Here is a 25479-nt window from a genome sequence, read left to right on the forward strand (position 1 = left end):
ATTAAATATCTTTTTTTATATGTATAGCCCTCTCACTGATTCACTGGCTCAAACTATGTCTAGGGTAATTTAACACGTGAGAGGCACACCTAAATTTATTATTATATAAATATAATATTTAATATAATTATATAAAATATAATTATTTATTATTATAAATTATTAACCTCGGGTCTCAGACTTCAGTGTTTCTTTTAGACATTCTCTTCTATCACTCAGAAATAACATGAGAATCTTCTTCTTCTTCTTTTTCTTTCGGCTGCTCCCATTAGGGGTCGCCACAGCGGATCATCCGTCTCCATACCACCCTGTCCTCTATATCTGCCTCTTTCACACCAACTACCTGCATGTCTTCCCTCACCACATCCATGAACCTCCTCCTTGGCCTTCCTCTTTTCCTCCTACCTGGTGGCTCCATCTTCAGCATTTTTCTACCAATATAATTCATGTCCCTTCTCTGATAATCAATAAACATTTATTAACAGAAACAAATGTAAAATAAACAAAAGAAAAGAAAACCCCACAAAAGAAATAGTACCCAGCTGGGATTTAAATCTCTGGTTGGCGCGCTACGTTGGAGCTCATGTGAATGTGTGTGCAGTTGCAAGTACTCACGAAATCCAATGGAACAGTGAAAATTGTACACGAAGCACACACAAACACACAAGATTATCTGTTTAATCGATTCGGTTTTCCCTGGTGTTCATCCACGAACACGCACTGTGCGAATCATCCATCTGACGACGTAAACGAGGCAGAGATGCAGCATAGACCACCACGTGTCCTCGGTCTCTCCGGAAAAATCGCGCAACCTTCACTGTCTCCGTTGTTCACTGCAGATGACCATTCGCGTTGCAAATCGTTCCACAACATTTGTACAGTCAAACTTTATGACTTTGCAAAATGTACGACTCACATGAAGCTAACATAGTCCCGGGAGTTTAAGATAACTGCGTCCTCTTTGTCCTTCACGTGAACGCGTGCACCTGAGTACAATCACTCTTAAACTCACACTCTCTACATAGAGTTCATCCACAATTATTTTTCTTAGCAGTCTTTTCTCTGTTTAGTGTTCCTGTATATAGTCCACAACCCAGTAGTCAGGCTTTACACCTGCACCGCATGATTGGCGCACCGTTTTCTTTTTCCCGGACTCCTCATTTCGTCCTTCTCTCTCACACTTCACTTCCTCTCTCCCTCTCACCTCTGACCTCAGAGGTCAGTCAGAAAACACCTTATTCTTTAAACATATAACATATATAACAGTTGTTTTTTTAGTTATATCTTTTTTTTTTTTAAATGAACAAGTTTTAATTATTTAGTGTAACAGAAAATAAAAACAAAATAATTATTAGACCTTAATTTAGCAGGGCTCTACACTCTCCCCCCCACCACAATTTGTTATGTCTTCATAACGAGGGAAAGGAATAGCGAAACAACAGTTACATCACATTACTAAAATAACACACTGTGACATCAGTATACCTTCTTCTTAACATTCTCATAAAGAAACACATATGCATAAAATAATGACACTGTCACTAGAGAACCATGTCCACAGGTAATGACCACATTTAAGAAAGTACAGTTTGTCTAACCGGACAGGTATTTCTACATGAAGGCATATTCATCCACAAAAACACAGTAGAACAGTATCTAACAGGACTTGAAGCTTTTACTTGAGCAAGGTTGGGTTCAAACTTTGGCTCCCCAAAAGTATCATAAGTAAAACGCTTTGGAACTGTTCTTATTCTCTGCGGCCTTCTATTCTTTTCATCTACTTCAATAGTAACCTCCGGATTTGTTACACTCACTTGCTTCTCTGAGAGCTCTTGTACATCATCATTACAGATATCCGGAACTTTAACTACATTCTGCAAATCATCAGTAGGTTTCTCAGGTAAAGGACCTAGATCAGACTCTCTAGATGCATCAGCAACTTCAACCATCTCATCAGAAAGCTCAACACTATCATGAACATCAACATCTGTCTGAAAAAGTTATTTCTCAGGAAACAGAGAAGGTTCTTTAGGCATATGAATCGGAGTTTCATAAACATAGTCATCGCTATCTGAATCAGAACTCTGAATATTTTTGGTTTGCTCTTCCTGTCTCTTAATTGCACTACCAGCCTCAGGTCTCAAGTTCGTATTTTGCTCTGTTTGCCTTCGGTTTCTTAAAACCCTTCTCTTGGGCTCCAGAACATCATCAGCTGTAGGCTGCTGTCTCAGTTTTTGACCAATAGGAAGATGATGATTACGATGGAGAATCTTGACCGGCCTATCACCGAATTCAGGCTTCAACCGAAACACAGGTAAGTTTGGCATCTGACTTTGGACAATGTATAGCACAGAACCCCATCTATCTGCCAATTTATGCTTCCCTTGCAGACCCAAATTCCTTATTAGAACTCGATCACCTGGAGTGAGATGTGAGAAGTGAATTCTCTGGTCATACCTCCTCTTATTCCCATCATCCTTTTTTTCAGCAGCGGCCTCAGACAGTTGAAAGGCAGCTTTTCATTCTCTCTGCATGTTCTTAACATACCGCAGCTAAGACTCAGTAGAGGTACCATTGCTCGAAACACCAAAATTTAGATCAATGGGCAATCTGGCTTCCCGTCCGAACATTAGGAAGTATGGAGAGAATCCTGTGGCTTCATTCTGGCTGCAGTTATAAACGTGCACGAGTTGGGCAATGTGTCGGCTCCGATGTAGCTTTTGTTTTGGATCTAGGGTCCCCAACATGCCCAGGAGCGTTCGATTAAACCGCTCTGGTTGCAGGTCCCCCTGGGGATGATATAGAGTCGTTCTGGACTTCTTAACCCCCAACATATTCAACAACTAATGGATGAGCCGACTCTCAAAATCTCTCCCTTGATCTGAGTGCATGCGTCTCGGCAGTCCATAGTGCATAAAATCCTTCTCCCACAGTACCTTAGCTACAGTGGGCGCCTTCTGGTCCTTGGTGGAAAAAGCCTGCGCATATATGGTGTAATGATCAGTGATGACAAGAACATTACAGGTGTTACTGAAGTCAGGTTCAATAGATAGAAAATCCATACACACTAAGTCCATTGGGCCACTGCTAGTCATGTGTGATAATAGTGCAACTGTTTTAGGCAGTGTCTTCCTCTGGACACACCGAGCACATGTCTGACAATACTGCTCCACGGCGGTCTTCATCTGAGGCCAACAAAACCTCTCTCTAATGAACCCAAAGGTTTTATCAAACCCTAAGTGCCCAGAGTCATCATGCAATGATTTAAGAAAACGGTCACTTGAAAGTTCTGCAGCAGAAGCAACTGTTTTCGTCTGGGTTTATTTGGAACTTGTATGCAACGAAACATCACCCCATCCTCCATCTCTAACCTTTCCCACTCTCTCATGACAAGGGGAAGGTCCTTATGGATGCTCTGCTTGGATCTCCTTCCTTAAAAACCCTCCACACTTCACCAAAACAAGGATCATCCCGCTGGGCACATGACAGATCAAAGGAACTCTGAGCTAAGCTACAGGGACAGATTTTGAAGACCCGCCCAAGGGAGTAATAACCCGGCTACAGTTCCCAAATTTACCAGAATTACCCAACATTTGAAAGTTGCACAAGGCTTTGACACCAGAAGATAATAGGTTTGCACATCTATCCTCTTCTTCCATTCTGGGGTGACGACGATGGGATAACGCATCAGCATCAGCGTTTATGTTTTGGTTCCCAGGCCTATATTTCAGACTGAAATCATATGATGACAAAGCTGCCAACCACCTATGCCCTGCAGCGTCTAGTTTAGCAGTGGTCAACACATATGTTAACTGATTATTATCAGTCTGTACCTCAAACTTTGCCCCATAGAGATAGTCATGTAGTTTGTCTACAACAGCCCATTTTAGAGCCAAAAATTTAAGTTTGTGCACAAGATAGTTCTTTTATGAAGGTGTAAGGCTTCTGCTGATAAATGCTACAGGACGCAGTCCCTGACCCTGATCTTGATACAACACCCCTCCCAAACCTTTGCAACATGCGTCTACGTGTAACACATACGGTAGCTTGGGACCTGCGAATGCCAACACAGGAGCTTGGGTAAGCCTTTCCTTCAACTCCTTGAACGCAGCTTCACAACTTTCATTCCACCCATTTCCAAAAGGGGTCTGATGCTTTGTAAAATACCTTTTCAGGATTTTCCATTCTGATCTTTTTCAGGTTTTTGTTTGGCAAACAACCCTGCAGCAACTGGTTCAAGGGGTGAGATACTTTAGAATAGTCCTTTACAAACCTTCTGTAATAACCGCTGAACCCTAAGAAAGAGCGAAGTTCAGAAACATTCTGCGGTCTGGGCCAGGACTTTACTGCTTCTATTTTAGAGGGATCAGTTGACACACCTTTCAGAGACAATGTGACTAACGTAAGTAACAGAAGGCTGACAAAAGATGCACTTGTCTAACAACAATTTGAGTCCTTCACCTTGCAAAGGGTCAAGCACTTTGAGGGGCCTTTGCTCATGCTCCTCCAGAGTCCTTCCAAAAATAATGATGTCGTCCAAATATACCAACACTTCCAACAGGTTCATATCACCAACCGTCTTTTCCATGACCCTTTGAAAGGTCTCAGGAGCCCCAGAAATGTCCTGAGGCATCCTTTGAAATTGGTAGAACCCCAATGGACAGATAAAAGCTGTCTTTTCTTTGTCAGCTTCACACAGTGGAATCTGATAGTTTCCACTTCTGAGATCTAATACACTGAACCACTGACTTCCATTCAGACAGAATAGAGCATCTTCAATTCTGGGGACTGTGTATTGATCTGGGATGGTGCGACGATTCAGGGTTCTGTAGTCCAGAGTCAATCCTGTTTCAGTGCTTCTTCCTTTAGATGAGGAAACAGAGTGTACAACATCAACCGGAAACACCTGGGCAATGCGCATACTTTGTTTCAAAGTGACAGGGCAACTGGAGACGTTTCTGACTGTGACCCCAAGTCTTTTGGAGTGTGCAGCTGTAGCAGGTTGCACTTTTGCTCTTACCAGTAGCTCTTCTGGAAAACAGAACTATTCAGGCTGATCCACCAAGAATGTTTTAGCAGAAAGCTCTTCTGGGTATCTTAAGATTCCTCTAATTCGCCTACTTTCACCTGGACAAATTTTCACAGGCTTAAACCCTGGAAACCACACAGTACCTTGACTGTTGTCAACTTTAACATCAGCACCAGCAATGACCCGTTCGTATGCATCTTTGATTTCAGGACGCACTGTCAAGGCACTGTCAAGACGCACCCCAACGAGTCTTTTTACCACAGAGGTGTTTGTTCCCACCAAAATATTCACTTCACCTCTCACAGCGGGATCAGGAAAAACCAACACGAGCGCATCAATGGTCTCAACCACTCCAGCTACAGACCCTGGAAATTCAAGCCTTAGCGACACACAGCCGTCATATGGATACTGCTGGGAACTTAGACCCCATATTTCCAAATTCTCAATTGCCGTTAAGGGCAGGAGCTTAAGATACTTGTTGTAAAAAGATCTGTATAGAAGAGTAACTTGCGACCCACTGTCAAGCAAGGCTATGGCATAAATTCCTTCTATCTGAATGGAAAGGATAGAGCTGGGACCAACTAGCCCTGCTGGGAGAACAGCCTTTCCTATTTTTACTTGCTTGCACTTGTTGGAACGTTTCTTACCCGGAGCATCAGTCCGTTCCTCTACCGAGCACCGGGGAAGTTTCCCGTCTGGCGTTTGAGTTTGATGAGGCGTTCATTCACTTTTCTCAAATTTTCCTAATTCACGCAATTCTGCTTTAAGTGCCCGTCTTCACCACACCTATAGCAAAAATAGCTTGTGCTACCCCTGCTCTGTTTGTTGATCGTCTCTCAACAGTTGCTGAGCTATGGTTTTCAGAAGAACCATGAGTTACAGTTTCAGTTGTTGCAGTCAATAACCGAGACATCTAACTCTTTAACCCCCTAACTTCCTTCTTTAGTCTCTCAATCTCAGACTCAGTAGGATTTGCATTAACAGAGGTCTCACTCTTGACAGAGGATGCAGCAGACAAAGCCACGTTGACCTGAACTGAGTTCCTGCTGTGCATCATATTCTCTTGTTCTCTGACCTCTTTCAAAAGATCCGTGAAAGAAAGTGGGTCACATAGCTTGTGTGTCATCCTGAACCGTAAAGCTACCATGTCAGTTGGAAGTGCTCCTCTGATTATCTGCTGCATACAAAGCTAAGATAATCACCGGAGGAAGCTGTTGGATTTGTAATATTTTCAAATCTCACTATATCGGCTGCAGGACCCCTAAGACACTCAACAAGTCTTTGTTTCTTAATGTTGTCAGAACACTGCCACTCTTTAAGAATGTGAATGGTCTGTTCAGCCCATGCTTCATACTCGTCCTCACCACTGGGTGTAGGTGGTATCCCGGAAAACTTACGCAGTTTCCTATAGCTTGGGCCCTCAGCAAGTGTAGCCACATTACACTTCTGAACCAAAGAGTTAATGGCACGAACAAGCTCAGTGCTCAGGCTAAGTGAAGGAGAAACCATTCTCTGAACATCAGCTAAAGATTTAACCTCTTTCTCTAGAAAAGAAAACAGTTTAGTATGAAACTCCCTATTTTGTTCAGGTGTTTGAGTTGTGACATTTACAATCTGGGTATACCAAGTACCTACATCAGAGCCTACAATTTCAGCAGGAAGAGGTATCTCAGAAACCTTCCTAGCGGTTTAATAAAAAAAAAATGCTGCTGCTCAGTCGGATCAGAACAACGCCCACGCACTTTGCATTTACCCATACCTTAAACTGTATCAAGCACATTGTACACTATCATGTCTTCACAATCGAAAGGTACATTGCTCAAAATGAGGGCGTTCTCAAGCTGAAAATTTTTTTCACTACACCACGCGATGACCTTATTTACGTATGTAACCCTAGCTGCTAAAGGAACGAGACGCTGCATCTTCAAGACACCCCACCAGTGACATTGTGTCTCTCCGTTGGACAGATTACAGACATGATTCAGAGTGTTGACAATTCGGAAGAGTTCCCAAAGCATTGTTGAGCCAGCACCTTGTACGTTCAGGGAGCTAGGGTTACATATTCCTAGAGACGTTCTGAAGCATTCAAGCTTGAACTGAACTATACCAAACTTTCACACACACACAAACTGTGTGTTACTTAACTGTTACAACCTGCCGAAGAATGAAATTGATTTGTCTTATATGTAATATATAATATACTGTACTTTATAAAGTAGTTCTCCTGTTTCATCCTGAATCATCAAAAGCCAAATGTAAATGCAGAATGGTTTGAGCTATCCAAATCAGAACCATCCATCAACCCAATTCATCTTAACACATTGCCAATTAGTATATTAACTAGAATATTTTGAAAACCAGAAGCAAAAAAAAGTAAATTGTTCATCTTTATACACCAATCACTAAAGTCTCTCCCTGGAGATTAGGAAACATTTTCCAATGAGTCAATCATCATTTGCCTGATTTTCCATGCAAGTCATACATTGGCTTTCACAAATTAAATTCAATGCTTGAGCTTGGTTGTAATCTTAATGGATCTTATGTTAACCATTACAGAAGACTTCCCCCAGATACTTTCTTATTTAAATTATATAAAGAGAGCATTTAGTATTCACCCTAAGGTAAGCTGAGGGTCAAGAAGTGACATTTAAGGTTTAAATAAAAGGCTTTTGGAGACAACACGAATTAGAGTTACATACTCATCACAACATTTCACTGTGGGTTATTATAAATCTTTGTTTAAATAACACATGGCTTATTATAGTGTGTCAGCCCCATGTCCCAGAGGCAATGTTGTAGTGACTGAACAGATTTGGCTCAGCAATAGTGAAACTAGCACTAAAAGCTAAATAGGACTCCAAGTGGATTAATAGCAATAATCTCTTACTATTATAATAGTTGCTTATTCTAATAGATCCAATGAGCCTTTTACATTGAGGTGGATGGTCAGCTGTTCATATACAAGAAAGTGCATTTAATGTGGTAAAGAATTAACTTGTAATGCATTTTGCAAATTATATTAATTTGAAAAGGCTACATTTTGCAACAAATTATTGTGTTTTGTATGAATTAAAATATTTATGGTTTTTTTTATTATTATTTATCTGTTGAGCCATATGTTGTGCCTGGTTTTGATTTGTTTACCGCGAGTTTTGTGCTTGTGTCGGCCAGTTTTCTATATCTTTTCCCTTTAAATAATCCTTTATTGTTTTGGTTATTTGACTCGTTGTGCCTGTAGTTCGTTAGCCTGACTATCACTAATGTTAATTACATTGCCTTACACAGATTATCCCGGTGCTACTCGCTGTTATAGGAACTATGTCAGTTGTGTGTCTGCCTTTGAGCAGAGGTTAGGACTCGTTCAAGTTACACTTTGTGGAGTTAGAGCTGGAGGCCATGGAGAAGCAGATCTGTGACCTACAGGTAAAGCAGGCCCAGCTGCAAGAGCGAAGAACTGAGCTGGAATCATGCTGGCGGATGCTCATTTGTCCCAGGTAAATATGTTTGTGGAATCTAATACTCCCACCACCTCAGCTCCGTGTTTCTCTGCCCAGGCCCAGCACACCTAGAACATGGCCCGCCCTGGAATTGTTCGGCCCTCCCCTGGGGCCCCCCCAGCAGCGGAAGAAGCAAGCCAAGCCCCGGTCACAGTTTCCCTAGCCAATTAAAAAAGGTTAAAGAAAAAAAACACCTGCACCATGGTATAATAGTCATACTCATGCCCTCAAGAGAGAAAATTAAAAAATAATAAATTAGAGGTTTTCAGAATTGCGTATAAAGACAGTATACTCAGCTACAGACAGGTGCTAAAAGCCACTAGGGCTGAGCACCTGAGCAAACTCATAGAAAACAACCCAAACAGTCCTAGTTTCCTTTTTAATACAGTGGCTAAATTAACTGTAAATCTGATTTCTGAAAAGAGTATTCCATCACAGTTTAGTAGTGGGGACTTAAATGAATATTTTCACAAGTATAGGACTGGAAGAGCTGTATGATTTTATCACCACAGCTAAACCAACAACACATCTGTTAGATCCCATTCCCAATAAAGAAATGTTACATGCAACTGGAAAGGCTCTTCTTAATATTATTCATTCCTCACTATGTTTAGGTGATGTCCCAAAACTCCCAAGGTGGCAGATAAGAAACCTTATTATGCAAATGATCCAAATGAGCTATCAAATTACAGACCCATTTCAAACCTTCCATTCATGTCTAAGATTTTAGAAAAGATTCTGTCTGCCAAGTTATGCACCTTCTTAGAAGGAAGCAATATCTTTGAAGAGTTTCAGTCAGGATGCATTCCCTATCATTGCACAGAAACTGCCCTAGTTAAAATAACAAACGATTTTTTTATAGCTTTGGACCAAGGCCACATCTCTGTTAGACTCTGTTAGTTTTACTAGATCTTACTGCTGCATTCGACACTATAGATCATAATGTTGTTCTAGATTGTTTACAGAATTACAAAGGAATTCAGGGACAGGCATTAATTTGCCTAAATCCTACCTGTCTGATTGTTACCATTTTGTAGATTTAAATGGAGAACTATCCAGGTTATTGCAAAGTAAAATATGAGGTGCCACAAGGTTAAGTTCCAGGACCTCTGCTTTTTGCAATATACATGCATCCCTTGGGAAATATTATAAGAAGGCAGAGATTTTGCTCATCAGCCCAAAAACCAATACACAGAAGCTCCAGCAATTAAACTTGCATTTAGAAGGATGTACTGGAACTACTAATTCAACAGTAATAGACCTGGGAGTTATTTTATTTATGAATTTTTTTTGTTATTACTAATAAAAAAAGCTATAGTTAGTCCAGAATGCAGTAGCCAGAGTTCTCACAACATTGTGAAAATATTACCATATAACCCCAATCTTATTATCCCTACACTGGCTACCTGTTAAGATTCAAATCGACTACAAACTATTGCTACTTACCTACAAAGCCCTAAATGGTTTGGCTCCCATGTATCTATCCAGTCTTATAACACGCTACGGCATGGTCTTAGAGATCTTAAAACTCTGGACTGTAGTAGTTCTTAAATAGCAAAGTCCAGTAAAGGTGAAAGATCATTTTCACATTTAGCTCCTAAGCATTAGAATAGCCTTTCTGACAGCGTTTGAGGTTCAGACACACTTTCTCAGTTAAAACGCAGATTAAAGACGTATCTTTTTAGCACATATCACAAATTATAAAATTGTGCTCCAGTACATCTGATCACATACACATCATCCTTTTCACTGCTTCTCTTTCTCTCCAATCCCGAGGCATCCTGATGTTACGACAGCTTCAGTTGTGTACCAATTAATGAAGATTATGGACCTTCAAAGAGTAGATGACGACCCTGCAAACGTCCCTAACCATCTAGAGACATAACAGTGACATTTGCATCCCACTCTTAATCACTACTTTAAAAAAATCTTCACCATTGAACATTTAAAGGCTCTGGCATGGTGATAGATTTTTATCATGCTCAAACAAAAATGTAATTCTTGTAGAGGTTTTCCGTGCGATCTACAATGCCTGTGGCGCCTTTTCTGATCAGGGAAGAATCACACAGCACACAGCATGGCGCATATGGTCTTTTTCAATTTAATGCAACCCAGCTCATATGTGAGCCCAGACAAAGACATTCTGTATACCTTACATACTCACATCGTAAAGACCCTATAGACACTGATCAGACAACATAGGAATGTGTTTAGAGAACCATTGTGAGAACCATTTTAACACTAACACATGGAAAAGTTGGTGTTGGATCTGTAATGTCTCAGATGTTGAGCTATTTTAAAAGTTGCTCAGGAGCTCCTGGTCCCACAACTTTAACTGACAATATTAGACTGTAGAAAAGACATTATTTATAATCAAAAACTCTATTGCTTATAGTATTTCTCACTCTTCAGTGTTTTGTTTTTATGATTTTTAATCACACTCTTGATATATAACTGGAATGAGGATGGTTTCCACTTTTGAGACTGGTCCCTCTCAAGGTTTTATCCTTATACCATATAAGGGAGTTTGACTTGCCACAATCTCCTTAGGCTTGCTCACTGTGGATAAATACACATAATTTACTTATATTAAAATGTTTTGTTTTATAATTCTTAAATTCTATAAAGTCACTTTGAGACAATCTCCATTGAAAAACACTAAAGAAATAAACTTAAACTTAAAACTTAAAATTAAAATTAAACTTTAATTAATCTTGATCAAAAAATGTATCACATTTCTATTACTCTCGGTAAAAATATATAAACCCGGTAAGCCATAACATTATTACTTCCTGTGTAATATTGTCTAGGTTCTTCTTATGTCAGCAAAACAGCACTGACTCATTGCAGCATGGACTCCACCAGACCTAATTGTGTGCTGTGGTATCAGACACCGAAACATTAACAACAAATCTTTTAAGCCCTGCTATTTAGGGTTTCCGCGGATTGGACCTGTTTGCCCAACATTTCACACAGATGCTATCAGATCTACCGGATGGAGTTCTGGGTAAATTTGAGGCCATGTCAACAACAGCGTTCCTTAAACAATTCCTGAGCAATATTTGCAGTGTGGCAGAATATCTTGCTGAAAGATGTCATTGCTAATAGGGAATACGATTCCTATTAAGTATTGTACTCAGTCTGTAAAAATGCTCATGAATCCCAGGACCCAAGGTTTCCCAATGAAACAATTCCCAGAGCATTACATTGTGTAATTAAGCATTTTTGTAAGGGGTTTCTTTTAGGTTTTATAAACCCTTTGGTGCTTGAAAACACAAAGCTGATGTTTGCAAGCTTTTTACCGAAAACACTCTTAGCAACATGACACTGCTTGGCAATAAACTGACTGAAGAATCTATCAAGAATTTTATTCAGGGATCAAATTTACATGAGCTAAACTATTTATGGATTGGTCTAAAAGACAGCGAGTGCCATTTGTCTAGACTAACACTTTAAAATTATGTAACTCTAGTACTGTAGGTCCTTATGACTTAGCAGCCTGTAAGTGGCTAAATAGTGCTAAGTGGTGGTTTAGCTTGCAATGGCCTGTCATACTGCATTACAGCACTTATCTCCTGGAATCACTGAACATTTATCCTAAGAGAAATGACAAGTAATGTGTTAGAATGCAAGCTCAAACCCAATCAATAAATGGAAAATCGTGTATTAGCTTCCTGCCATTGTTTTTTTAGTGGAGAAAGATAACTTTACATGCAGGCATGAAACCCCTGCAGCAGTAGGTGGGAGTCCCAGATGAGAGGTTATTCACGTATCTAATGAAAAGCATTTTCTCCACAGGAGTGGGAGAAAGCGTTCATATTACATTACACTCAAGGTCAAATTCCCACCGGGAAGCATGGGGTATAAGAGGAGGACATTTATTTATTTATTTTTGTATGTGAGAGTTTGTACAACGAGAACTAGAATTATATGGCTAGTGTCTCACTTTGTGCTCTGATAATTTTTTGAGTAGAATTTGCATGCTCGAAGCTTCCATATTTGTAAGTCAGATGCTGTCCCAGATAACTATTTTGGCCACAAGTGAGTACTAGTGCATGCCATATCATAATTTTGTTCAGTGAAAGATTTTAACAGGTACATTTTGCATGTCTGTTTAAAAAATAACAGAAATATTTGTGGTGAAATTTCGGTTTAATGTTACCTGGCTAACATAGTGCAGCCTCTAGCTTTAGGTTTTGCAGCTACTTTTTTTCAGCTACTTTTTAGTTTCCAGGTTGATACCCCCTTTGCTAATCTGCAAGTCCATTTTTAAGCCATTGACCCTGTGATGGTGTCAAAAGTTTTTGTATAATTAGAACAGGGGATGGATGCCTTAGTGAAGTATAAAATATCTCAATAATATGACTGAAAACTGTAATTAGCTAACCTTTGTGGTGCGGGTGCTTGAGCAGAGTAAGAAGCACATGTCATGTTACTGTTTTTCACAGCTTGAAGGGGTGAGATATTTGGTTTGGATGTGCATGCAGACCTGCAATTATTAGCTCCCACCCACAGTATACTGAAAACAGTCTGCATCCTCTCATATTTTTGTTTAGGCTCTAGTTATTTCTATATGTAGCTAATGCAACTGTCTACCTGCTGATCTCAAATGCAATATCCCCTCTCCAGAGCATTCAAAATGCTGCTGTTCACTTGCATCATAACATCTCAAAATATTTTATTTGATACTTACTGTTGAGGTCAATCGACTGTCTCCGTATAGCAGCAAGAATTCATTCACAACTCTATTTTGCATTCCAGGCATCAAAAGGCTCTGCACCTTATCTGCACACCCTGGTTTAAAACCACACACATGAATGCTAACTCAGGTCTTCAGCTTCAGGGTGCCTGACACGTCCTTCTCTGAGTTTTAAGGAGTACACTTCCACATTCTTTTATGAAACATATATAAAATCTGCATGTTTTACTTTCGTGTAGACAGAACATTTATGTTCGTATTTTTTCATACTATTATATTAGCAAGTATTTTGGCATTCACTAGATTCAGTAGACTAGATTTGTCTCTAGTTTTGTGTTTCGTTATCATCCTATTCATTACTTGAGGCAGCAACACAGTCATGTTGCACAGGTAGTTCACATCCAAGATGGCACATCCACAGTCCCTGACAAAAGTCTTTATTAGCTTAACTATTAATAGCTTATCTATTTTGTAGAAACACCTGCTATTAACCTGACTTTTAATTAATCAATTGGTGTTAGAAATAGCTCATATAAAAAGCTAAAACCCTCCCAAATTATGTTTAATGCACTGAAATAAATTAGTTTCACTGAAAAAAGATTTATAATTTAATCAAGACAGAAAGGTAAAATTTTGGCAAGACAAAAGTTCTGTCGCCTATACAGAAATTGAACAAATTTACTGCAAATACAAAAATATGTCAGCAAATTAAGTAGTGGTGCTGTGAGATCCAAATTTAATATCTTGTATGACTTCCATGAGCTTAAAGGACTGCATCCATGCAGTTTGGCAAGGATTTATACAATTTATTGATGATGTCTTCAGGAATAGCAAAGAAAGCAGTCTTGCATGCCTCCCAGAGTTCACCAATATTCTTTGGTTTCGTCTTCCATGCTTTCTCTTTCATCCTACCCCACATATGCTCAGTGATGTTCATGTCTGGTGACTGGGCTGGCCAATCCTAGAGCATCTTGATCTTCTTCGCCTTGAGAAACTTTGATGTGGAGATGGAAGTATGCGATGGAGCACCACCCTGCTGCAGAATTTGGCCTCTTTTATGGTTGGGAATATAAGAGGTAGCTAAGATTTCTTGGTATTTTAGACTATTGATGTTGCCATTCACCCTGCAGATCTCTCGCACACCCCTATACTGGATGTAACCCCAGACCATGATTTTTCCGCCACCAAACTTCACTGTTTTTTTCAAAATTGTCTCCAGTCTCTTAAAAAAAAATTTTTATCGTCTGTACTTGACGCTGAGACACATTGAAGGTGTCTTCCACATCAGAAGTGGATCTGGTCTTCAGCCTCTTGATAATCAAAACTTTAGTCTCAGGGTGAATCTTAGGCATGTTTGACCTCCTAGCCAGAGGTCTAGTTGCAGTTGATGTGAAGGTCTAATGTACTAGGGTTATTTTTATACACAACTGAGACCTAATTGATCCATTATTAGTCACAGGTGAAGCTCATATGACAAGGCGACAACACTTATGTCTTTGCAAAAATTTACTCAAGGGCTTTACCAAGCTGTGAATATTAGTATACTTTATGACAGTTTTGTTTTGCACTGAAACATTATTACAGAAGCTGTTGGGATTAAAATAAACCATTTCTTGTAAAACAAAATCTTTAATAGAAAATTATTTCGGTGGCACTTCAGGTCAATTTGTACATAAGCGACAAGAATTTTGTCAGGGACTGTATACCTGGTGTGTTTCTCAGCACAGTTTCTAAAGCATGGAGGAGATGCCAGGAGTTGTTTTTTTAAGCAAGGTGAGATAGTCAAGAATAAAGGGCCACAATGCAGCATAATGATTTTTGCTCCTTTGGGCAAAGGGGACAGGAAGAGCACTGCCACTACAAAATGACCTTCAGTAGGCTACTGGTGTGCAACTAAAGAATAAATGAGGGTGGGATGAGTGTCCAACATCCTCAAGGATGACAAAGGCATTGATGCCATCAACTGGCTGTCCCGCTTTACACACCTGACTTCAACTGAGAGCTTCTTATGTTTTGGAGTATCTTAAACAGGTCCTAAGGAAGCAGGCCTCATTTCCTGGAGAGCAACAAATTGTTTTACACTTTTTCTAATTTAGTGAATGTCACAATCATCACCAAATGATCTAAAAACATAAAGCATTAAGCTGCAGTCACACTAGAATTTCAGCATGCAAAATTCATTCAGATACCCGCTTTCAAAAGTGGGCAGCAACCAATTGACAATTTTAATCAATTAATACAATCTTATATCTTAAAATGCTTAAAAAAAATTTCTCTATCCCTGTCATTCACTCTCTCTCTCTCTCTCTCTCTCTTTGTGGAGTCCTGGGAGTGAGTGGGCGGAGCGTGTGGAGTGTGTGTGGGATCATGCTTGTCGTATTCTTCTCTACTTTGCATTTTTTTATTGTTTGATAGATTTTTCTTTATTCTAATGATGTAATTTTGTACCATTTTAAAAACTTAGTTCTCTAGATATGGAGAAGGTCTCTGGGTGTCAGCACCAGCACCTCGCTGGAGAGCATGGCGGCCCAGAGCACCGAGGTGTTTAAAACCATAACCCGGTTCCACAGTGTAAGAGTGATAAAGGTGTGTAAAGGTAGTGTGTAAAGGTGGTCGGCCATAAAAATGTTGTGGTTATATTTGTGAAAACACTGTAGAAAGGGCGGCCAAACTAAACACGGACTGAATTGTAGTCGGGGTTCACTTACTCATGTGCTTCCCCTTTCAAGCCCATCCAAAAGAGTGACATTGTCTAATGTTCACCCCTTTGTTGATTAAGGGATCTTGGTGAGAAAGCTCTCCCGATATGAAAGGCTCGTCTCTCTGATTAAAATTATACCAATTGGATGTAAGTCTGACCTGGTGAAGCATGTGGTGTCTTTCAGGAGGTTCACTTATATGATTTAAACAGTAACATCACCGCTAACACACTAATGTTCAAAATTGATGGGTTCGACTACGTAATTTACGTGTCAACTGACACCATGAAGTGCTTAGAAGCGGACCAAGAAGCCGTAGAAAGTGAGTGACACAGAAAGTGAAGTGGTTGTACCTGAGCTCAGTGTTCCCAACCCTGCTGTGAGTAACATTGTTACTAAAGAAAATAGTGTACATGAAATCAAACACTTTCTAAAAGTCACAAAAAAACATGCGAATGGTTAACATCAGTGATTACTTCCCTGATTTAAAACGGCTATTTGAAGCCAAAAAACAGTTCATAAGTGAAGGTGTTTTTGAAGATAAGAAAGTGTACCAGTTAAAGAAAATAATGACAAAACTCATTAACTTGTGTAACAATGATGGAGGTGAAACAGTCTAATCCTCTCAGTCCTCAGTGGCTGCAACCTCTGCTACTGTTAATAACCCTCTTCTGGTTAGTCATGGAAGACATACACATCACATCTCTAAAAGTTAATGGGGCAAGAGATAGCAGGAAGAGAGCAGAGATGTATGAAATGGCGATACAGAAGAAGATAAATGTGTTGTTTTTACAAGAGACCCAAAGCTATAGTAGCAATCTTACAGAATGGACACAGGAATGGCCTGGTCGTTCCTCCCTGAGCCACAACACCTCCACTATATAGCATAGCACTTTTATTCTCCAAGAATTTTACACTAGTCATATACAATAGAGAGGAGATTGTGAAGGGCAGACTGTTAAAAGTCAGGGCCCAGTTTGAGAAACACGTTATTATTTTGATCTGTGTATATGCTACAACCTAACCAACATTTTTTGATGATTTATGCAAAGTCATCGAGACGTGTAATGACGAAAACAATTTATTTGTTGGTGGGGATTTTAACTGCACTACAGACAACAGTGATGGCAACCATATAGAACCCCACATGCCTTCCTGCACACGTCTCATTTAAATACTAAAAAAATTTGATTTAAGCGATACATAGAGGTCATTTTATGGCTCCCAGAAAACAGTACACATGGACACATGTCCGCAACAATTTTATATCACCTGCAAAGTTGGACAGGTTCTAAGTTTTTAAACATAATTTAAACATTTTAAAGAGTTGTTTTATCAGCCCTATTGATCTCTCAGACCACAGTTTGGTTTCTTGCATAGCAGTTTCAAAATCTATTATACCAAAAAGTGCATACTGGTATTATGTCAACGGTACACTGCAAATGCCACAAGGGAGTTGGCTCAGTCAATAAATCATTTAGAACACCAAATCATGGAACTCCAATCCATTTTACAACCAACAAAAGAACAGAACCATTTTCAGACCATTACAGCTAAAAAGAACAAGTTATCAGACCTCCTGGAGTTTAAAGTACAAGGGGCGCTAATAAGATTACGCTTCCAGAAAGCAGACCAAATAGCTGCACCATCTATGTTTTGTTTTACCTTGAAAAAAGAATGGCCAGAAACGTTTTATTCACAACCTGCGATCCGGAACTGGGGACATTTTTTTCTAAACTGACCAAAACACGCAAGAGAGTGGTTAGTTTCTATAAAAAGCTTTACACCACCGAGCTCAAAGTGGACCAGGTCACAGAGCAGGTCTTCCTAGGAGAACTGCCCAAAATCCCTGAACACCTACAGTAGATGCAGCACTCAGTGGAGCAATAACTTTAAAAAAGCTTCTTAAAGCTCTACAAAGTACAGAGAGTGGAAAAGCACAGGGTATAAATGGACTTTCAGCAAATTTCTACAAGTGCTTCTGGGCTGTTGTAAAGGTGAAGACTTGCTGGAAGTCCTTAACAACAGTCTCACTGGAGGGTTGCTTCAAAAAAAATGGAGACCTAACAAACATACAAAACTGGAGACCTGTGTACGAATTATGCAGCGACTATAAACTGCTCACTAAGGTTTTAGCCACCAGAGTGGAAAGCGTTTTGGAAGAAGTAATTCATTATGATCAGACATACTGTGTACCTGGGAGGTCAATATTTGGCAACATCTCGCTGGTTCGAGATCTTTTAAGTGCCTCAAAAGTATTCAGGCTGGAAATGGGTCTGGTTTCCATAGACCAGGAGAAAGCGTTCGACAGAGTGGAACACAATTTTTTATGGAAAATTCTAAAAGCTTTTGGTTTTAGCTCTGATTTTACAAACATAATAAGAGTTTTTATACTGTGACATTAAAAAGTGTACTGAAAGGTAATGGTGGCTTATGTGCTGCTTTTACAGTGTACAGGGATATAAGACAAGGTTGCTCTCTGTCAGGAATGCTCTACGCCCTAGCCATAGAACTGTTTTTAAACAGGTTGAGAAATGAATTGAAAGGGTTCTCAATTCCTGGTTGTGGGATCGCCTTCTGTTTGTCAGCATACTTTGACGACATAGCAGTAATGATAGACCAACAGAACAATATCGACACACTACACAGAATCTCCAGAGACTTTGTCATAATATCCTCAGCAAAAATAAACTGGAACAAAAGTGAGGCCCTTCTAGTTGGGCACTGGTCATCTAGCATGCCCAAATTCCCAGGTGGACTCCTTTGGAAAAAATAAGGTTTTAAATTCCTAGGAGTTTACCTGGGAGAGGAGTCCTTTATGCATAAAAACTAGGAAGGGACAGTTGGTAGAATAAAAGGTCACTTAAATAAATGGAAATGGCCGTTCCCAAAGATGTCTTACAGGGGACGCATGCTAATTATCAACATTATCAACCTAGCAGCGTCCTTTCTTTGGCACAAAATAGCATGTATAGACCCTTGAAATTTGAAAACCTGTTTTTATCACAGTTTTTTTAAGTGTGGAGACTTTTTAAGACAGAGAGAGCCATGGACACAATATTTTTTATATTTTCTAATGTAAGAATGTCACAAATCTGGATTTTTAAACAGCATCTGGCAAAATGTTTTATAAAGCCCATGTTAAGGTTTTTAATAAAAAAAAAAAAATTTGAAAAAGCCATGGTAGAGTGGACACACCATGGCGCTCTGTCCTTGGGCTGGGGAGAAAGAGTGACCACAGTGGAGAACACTATACAAGCCACCATTAACAAAAAGAACTGGAGATACGTATATACGTACAGTGGAGAATCCTGCATAGAATCATTGCTGTAAATGCTTTTATCTCAGTTCTGTGTCCAGAGACAGGTCATGAGTGTCCCTTCTGTCTCCAGAGAGAGACAATATTTCACACTTTTACTCAGTGTCTCAGACTAAGACCCCGTTTTACCCTTTTGCACTGTTTTTAGCATTTTTAACAAATCCTTTTTATTTCAAACTATTATCCTGGGGGCAAAATATACACAGAGAAGGCAAGCAGAGTGTCAGCTCTTAAACTTTGTTGTGGGGCAGGCAAAGATGAGCATCTACATCAGCCTAAAAAATTTAATAGAATGAAAAGGCAGCCATGATGCAAAAATGGTGACAATAGCAATGATGAAGTCCAGGATTCTAGTGACTTTCACTTTTACAAAAAAGCAGACAACCTTATGATGTTTGAGATAATCTGGGGGAAAAAAATGCACTCTGCTCTGTTGTCAATGATGAACTGCATTTGTAATGAATTGTTTTTTTTTAATCAAATTAATCTCTCTATCTCTCTAACAAACTTAAAGGCACTGAAATTTACATTATTTTATTATTTTATTTTAACTTTTTAACTGAGACAATGGCCATTGTTAAAAGCACTATAAAAGTGAATATCAATTGAAATGAATTGAATTATACTATGAATTATTTATTTGATATGCAGAGACACCGTAAACCAGGAAGATGTTTTTAAATGTTTGATGAAGGATGCTGGGAAAATTATAATTAGGGATTTTTTTCAATTTGTATTTTCTAAAAAGATTATGCTATTACGCATCATTCACATGTCTTCAAGTGATACAAATTTCACTAAACTTAAATATTTTGCCAAAGTAACATGTGAAACTTTGTCACACTGAGCTTGCAGTAACATTTTAATGTGATGGCAACATGTCAGTGGAATTAAAATTATAATACAGTATATTGATATGATATATCTTTTTATGTACAGTACCTCACAAAAGTAAGTACACCCCTCACATTTCAGCAACCCTTTTACTATATGTTCTCAAGGCACAATACTATAGAAATTAAACTTGGATATATTTTAGAGTCCTCTGAAAATAACTCAACATACAACCATTATTGTCAAATACTGGAAACAAAATTAAGTACACCCTGAATGATAACAGCTGAACGTCTTTTAACTATGCAAAGCCACGTGTCCTATTCATCATGTTCATGTTTCTGTCTGCTTGACAGGACCATACAAAATCTTGTATTAGAGAAGTTAAGATTTGGTGCTTTGAGTAAAATTCTCTCATACTGACCACTGGATGTTCATCATGGCACCTTATGGTACAGACTCTCTGAGCATTTCAGAATTAAAATTGTTGCTCTCCACAAAGATGGTCAAGGCTATAAAAAGATCAGTAACACGCTGAAACTGAGTTGCAGTACAGTGGCCAGAGTCATACAGAAGTTTTCCAAGATGGGTTCCACTTGGTACAGGCCTCACAAGGGCCAATCAAAGAAGTCAAGTCCTCGTGCTGAGCTAGATAGAGGTAGATAGATACTTAATTCATCCTAATGGGACATATACAGCTCCCAGCAGTGTCCACAAACATATATAATAATAAAACATGCAATAAAAAAAGAATGCATCAGTGCGTTCATAAGCTCATAATGAGTTATGAGTGTAATATAAATGGAATCATTTGCTTTTTCACAAAAATCCTGTATTGCTATATTATTTGTTTTCTTTCTTTGGGTATTAAGTGTTCATTTTGTTGTTTTCTGTAGGAGACTTTTGTTTTGAGATTTACTTTTGGCGTTATGCGGACGGCATTTTTAATTGAGCGCAAGTGCCTCGTCAGTTTGCATTGCATATGCTGGAGAGAGGTAGGCGTTTGTGTGAGCTCTTCAATTAATGAGATAATTACACTCATTAAGTGTAAAAATCTACTTGATTTCACTTTTGTGAACAGTTCTAAAACTGATATGTTCTATTGTATGTTTTATGTGCAAGTGGATTTAGAATGTGAGGATTTATCATGTGGGCTGTTTGTATTCAGTGTTAATGTGCATCTGTTGTTAGCCATCTAACAGTTGTTGTACTATACAGGAATTCATTGTCACACAGTGCCCACGAGTGATTATCTCCTTATTGACATTAATCCACAGGTATTTCTTTCTTGATCTCTTATTATTTTTCTATTGTATTTTGTAATATTTAGTGTTTAAATGTTAATGTATTTTGTTCAATTGTTGCATATAATGGTCAGTTTGCATTGCATATGTTTTAGAGGTTGCATGAGTGCTGCTGGTACTGGGGAGCTGCGGTTCATTGAGGGAAACATTAATTCCAACATTTACTGTGACATGCATAACTTGAATCCCTCCCTTCAAAAACTGGGCAGAATGAGAGTTTTCCAACATAATAATGAAGATAATAAGATCTGAACCCTATTGAGCACCTATTAGCATCCTCAAGCAGAAAGTGGAAAAGCGTCATGTGTAGCTTCCTGAAGCTCCATGATTATGGAGGAGTGGAAGAGGATCCCAGCAACAACGTGTGCAGCTCTGGTGAATTCCATGCCCAGGAGGATTAAGGCAGTGCTGGAAAACAATGGTGCTCACACAAAATACTGACACATTGGACATAGTTTTTATATGTTTACTTAAAGTGTACTCACTTTTGTTGCAAGTTGTTTAGACAATAATGACTATATATATATATATATATGTATATGGGTGCTGTATGGGCTGATATTTATTACAAAACAGCTTCATTTAATGTGATTTTTGTATGTTGTTAAATATTAGATAATCTTTCTAATATCTAATTTGTTTATTTTCTATTGTCACAAAGCAGCTTTATAGAGATACATACTGTAGATTGACAATATAAATGTTAAATTAATACATTTATGCCTTTAAGTTTATCTCTAATGAGCAAACCAGGGGTTATACATTACTAGGCCTAAAAGGGGACCCATTCTCACCTGAACTGGGCAAAGTAATGACGTGAACAAGTGAGATGAGAAAAAAACAGAAAACATAGAATGTTAGATGAATGGTTCAGTATATGGCAGCAAAACTGAAAATATTATGTTGTGGACACTGAACAGAAATAGAGGGGTATCAGTACACACATGATTCAAACAGACGAAGTGGATATTCAGGCATAACATTATGACATTATAACATTATGAGAGGTGAATTGAATAACACTGATTATCTCTCCAGACATTACATGCATGAAAACAATAAACAATGAATAAATCAGGGGCAGACACATTACAAGAACAAATTCATATACTGTAAACTACTACTTCTTCTTCCGGCTGCTCCCATTAGGGGTTTGCCACAGCGGATCATCCGTCTCCATACTACTACCTGCATGTCTTCCCTCACCACATCCATAAACCTCCACCATGGTCTTCTTCTTTTCCTTCTACCTGGCGGCTCCATTCTCAGCATTCTTCTTCCGTTATGCCCCATGTCCCTCCTCTGCACATGTCCAAACCATCTCGAGCACGATTTTGGCTAATACCCTGGAGAAATGTTAACTTTTTATATCCTATCTCTTTCTGTCCCCTCACTAACTTCTCACCAAGTCAAACCATTGTGCCAAATCTAATGGAGAAGCCAATACCTCTTCAAGACCTTGCCTGATAATGTCAATAGTTAACAAGTTGATTTGTCCATTAATTGTCTATGTGATGGCAGATTTTATTTATTTATTCAAAGTTCTTAAAATATAACCTGAAATGTTTAAACTGGGCTTTTTTAATTTCTGTATGAAATACCTCTCTCTTATATTACCAAGTCTTTAAATAAATAAATAAATTACTAAACTAAGTGCTCAAATTGTGTGCTTAAATTGCTCGAATTAGCAAATCTTTGTGTCAGAAGTATGTAATCCAGTTGCAAGTACAAGTTTTTGATTGGAAAGCAATTGATTGGAAGCATTATTTCTACAGCCAAGATGATTTTGTATATTTTGCAAGTTTATATAAGTGTATATTTTTGAGCTCTGGGTCATGACCGAAAGGACAAGATCCCGGATACAGGCGGCCGAAATGTGCTTCCTCCGCAGGGTGGCTGGGCGATCCCTTAGAGATAGGGTGAGAAGCTTAGTCACTCGGGAGGAGCTCAGAGTAGATCCGCTGCTCCTCCACATCGAGAGGGGTCAGCTGAGGTGGCTCGGGCATCTGTTCCGGATGCCTCCTGGACGCCTTCCTGGGAAGGTGTTCCGGGCGCGTCCCACTGGGAGGAGACCCCGGGGAAGACCTAGGACACGCTGGAGAGACTATGTCTCCCGGCTGGCCTGGGAACGCCTTGGTGTCCCCCCGGAAGAGCTGGAAGAAGTGTCTAGGGAGAGGGAAGTCTGGGCATCTTTGCTTAGACTGCTGCCCCCGCGACCCGGCATCGGATAAGCGGGAGAAGATGGATGGATGGATGGATGGTATATTTTTGCAGCAGCTGTAAGACAATTCTGGTTGTTTAAAGGTGAAAGGGCACATTTCATTGAGTAAATTATGTTAAATGCAGTTAATTTCAAGCCCCAGGATTTTCCTGAATGAAAATGTTATTTTCTATCATTTTAAACATGATTAAAGCATGTAAATGTGTTGTTAGAAATGAAGAAAATAGGTTTGAACTTAAAATTTAGTGAGAATCATTTTCTTATAGAGCTCTTTTAAAGCTGTGGTCTCACTCCTAAGACAGACTAATGATGATGCAACCCCACACAGACTAAGCGGAGACACATTAATATAACCCCTGCTCTGAAGCAAGCTGTAGGAGCTAGGCAGAATCCTTCAGGTGAAGATAATAGTGGTTGGATTAATAGTAGAATGGGTAGAAGTGTGCCTCTAAGAGCTTCGCCTTTTAATCTGTGACAGAAACAGAAGTCGAGTGGAGATACACAGTAATGTGTTACTGTGGGGTAAGTGGTGAAGAAGTTTGCATCTTGGTATATAATAATTGAAAATAAGTATACAGTTATCCTCGTTTTTGAAGAAGAAAGTGATTCATCAGTTGGATTTTCTCACTAAATTAATCATTACCATTTACCACCCACCATATCAAATGACTACCATTTACCAACCACATCTTTTGCCACATCTTCCCCAATTGCTGCATGTGCAACATCAGGGGACAGTGCTATCTACTCAATTTCACATGTACGAGCTCACAGAAGCCCATGATTGGCTAGAGATAATGTAAGTGATAGCAACAGAGAGTATACCATTCCTTTCTGTCTGAGAGCATGACCAGTTCTGTTCTCTTGGGTCTTTAGGTACAGATGACTGTAGCATCATAAGTATTTAAACTCGTGTTCTGCAGATGATAGAATGAAGGTCATCCAGTTGCATAACTCACGACCCAGGAAGTCGATAATTCTGTTTTTGATGCAGGCACAAATGACACTTAACCATCGACTAACTTTAGCCCATCTCAGTACACCTCTAAAGTAGGGATGTTACCATAACTGTGGCCAATGTGAATTGAGGTAATTTTCGATAATTCAACACAGTGGGTTTTAATGCAATTAGATGCAATGGAAAAAATATAATGCTATGTAATTTAATACAGTACAGAGAACAAATGATTAATTTATTTAAGTGCCTTCTGACTTCTAACGCATAACTCTTTCACAAACAGGCCTTTGTGTGCAAAAATTTTTTTTTAAAAATTAATAAAACCAGTTTGGTCTCCAGGAAAATGCAACTCTACCTCTGCCATGTTAATCTATATTCTATATGACTTTCAGGACACGCCTCTGTCTCTGTAGTGTTGTGATTGAGCATATACTAATAATGATATATATGCAACATACCTGTTGTTATATGCTGTTCTTACCCTGTGCACGTCTGTGGGTTCTTGGCTTTGTTCTGCCAGTCAGTTTATCACCACTGCAGTAAGGACAATGACAAGGAGCTTGGGAAATCACAACACATGCTTTATTAAACATCAGGAGTTGAAACTCATACATTAACCACAATGGATTGAACACCCTCTCCACACCCTCACAACTTCCACACAGGCTCCTGCACAGTGCATATTCTTGAGGTATTTTCTTCAGATCTAATTTAAAGTTGTAGTACATCATTTAAACCTTAAATTTCACTCCCTACATATAAATGTGTTTTTTACCGATACAAATATGTTAAAAACAATGCATAGTTATACAAATGCGAACTTATAGTAGATCATGGTACACTTTTTGAATGTTTAAAGTCTCTGGCATAAAGGAACTGGTGTTGGATCTATGATGATCTCAAATGTTGAATTATTTTA

The sequence above is a fragment of the Silurus aristotelis genome, assembly GCF_946808225.1.
Source record: "Silurus aristotelis genome assembly, chromosome: 24".
Lineage (NCBI taxonomy): Eukaryota > Metazoa > Chordata > Actinopteri > Siluriformes > Siluridae > Silurus > Silurus aristotelis.